General features: G+C 46.5%; 1 pseudogene; it reads left to right on the top strand.

The window, feature by feature from the left end:
• Nucleotides 1-248: 248 nt before the first annotated feature.
• Nucleotides 249-366, top strand: LOC124557566 (annotated as a pseudogene).
• The last annotated feature ends 1,402 nt before the right edge of the window (nucleotides 367-1,768 follow it).

The following is a 1,768-nucleotide window of genomic DNA, read 5'->3' as shown; positions in this document are numbered from 1 at the left end:
TTACGATGAACGGTGTGCTCCGAAACACTTCCACGTGCACCAGCACTGTGCTCTTTCGCCAGATATGCCGCAGATCATCGTCTATCCTAATTTACAGAGCAAATAAGCCTTTGAACCCCACGCTGTGTAAAGAGTCATGAACGCCCAACCACTTTGCGCCTAGTGGTTGTTTCACTGTCCTACCTCTTTCCGTACATGCTCACGACAGTAAAAATTTGGAAATTTGTGGTAAATTCTATGGTACCAAGGGCAACGGTCTTACCGCAGTGGATACACCGGTTCCCGCCAGATCACCGAAGTTAAGCGCTGACGGGCGTGGCCGGCGCTTGGATGGGTGGCCATCCGGGCTGCCATGCGCTGTTGCCATTTTTCGGGGTGCACTCAGCCTCGTGATGTCAATTTAGGAGCTACTCAACCGAATAGTAGCGGTTCCGGTGAAATAAAACCACCACAACGACCGGGAGAGCGGTGTGCTGACCACACGCCTTTCCTATTCGCATCCTCATCTGAGGATGACACGGCGGTCGGATGGTCCCGATGGGCCACTTGTGGCCTGAAGACGGAATGCTGCTGCTTCTATGGTACCAAACTGCTAAGGCTTACAAACTACTTAATCTAAATTAAACTGACCTACGCTAAGGACAACACACACACACACACACACACACACACACACACACACACACAGAGAGAGAGAGAGAGAGAGAGAGAGAGAGAGAGGACTCTAACCTTCGCCGGGGGGACCCGCGCGAACAATGGCAACACGCCTCAGACCGCACGGCTACCCCGTGCGGCTCTCACGACAGTGGCACATAAACATTCGACCAGCTTCGCCGTTTTCGAGATACTCGTTCATCGGCTCTGCGTAATAATGACCTTCCCTTTGTCAACGTCGCTCATCTCAATGAACTTCACCATTTGCAGACCATACCTTCGCGAGGCTGCTCTTCCGCCCGTGTCTGCTGCGTCTGCATACTTCAGTTACCGCCGCCATGTGGCATCCAGTGTCACGGTGGGCAGTGGTCATAATGTTTCGGCTTATCAGTGTATTACTTTTACTATCGTAACAGTGTCACGCGGAGTACAAAACTACAAGAAATTGTTGAAAAGTGTGACCGATTGCAATGTCAACGGATCAATGCAATAAAACATTGTTAAATACAGCTGTTCTCAACCCGAATATTTTTTTGAACAAAAAAATGCTTTCCTTCTACATTCTGAACAGACTTTCACAGATATCTACAGTTTAACAGTCTCCGAACCACGGTACCCTTAGCAATCTTTTACATATATATGTACAAATCTCTGCCAGAGGTGAGAGAAGCGATCACCGACAGAAGAAAGGCCTAAGACGTACTGAGAATGAAATCCAAAACTTTTGGATTGGTAGTCCGACTTCAACTCACATTATAGACTTATCTGTGTTCTAAAAACCACTCGATTGTTCAACTGGTTAAGAAGTCTTGAAAAGATGGACACCGGAAAATAGCACCCATACTGTAACACGGTAACGGCCTTCATTTCTAGACCATTAATGATGTATCAGTGAACGTGTCAAGTTACATAATTCTCTGGGTGTGTGTGGAGCAGCGTATCTTAAGCAACATATGTAACATGCAAAGATTGTAATTAAGTTAGCAATATCTTTCACTCACATGTAAGCAATTCGTGTTCAACACTTGTTAAATGAATACATGTCAGATTAGATATCCATCCTTCGCAATTCATTAAAACGAGCCATCAACTGTTGAGCAAGCATTCTGGGTCA

The sequence above is a fragment of the Schistocerca americana genome, chromosome X (assembly GCF_021461395.2).
Source record: "Schistocerca americana isolate TAMUIC-IGC-003095 chromosome X, iqSchAmer2.1, whole genome shotgun sequence".
Classification (NCBI taxonomy): Eukaryota; Metazoa; Arthropoda; class Insecta; order Orthoptera; family Acrididae; genus Schistocerca; species Schistocerca americana.
Note: the sequence above shows the minus strand (reverse complement) of the source record. Positions and strands in the feature narration are given on the sequence as shown.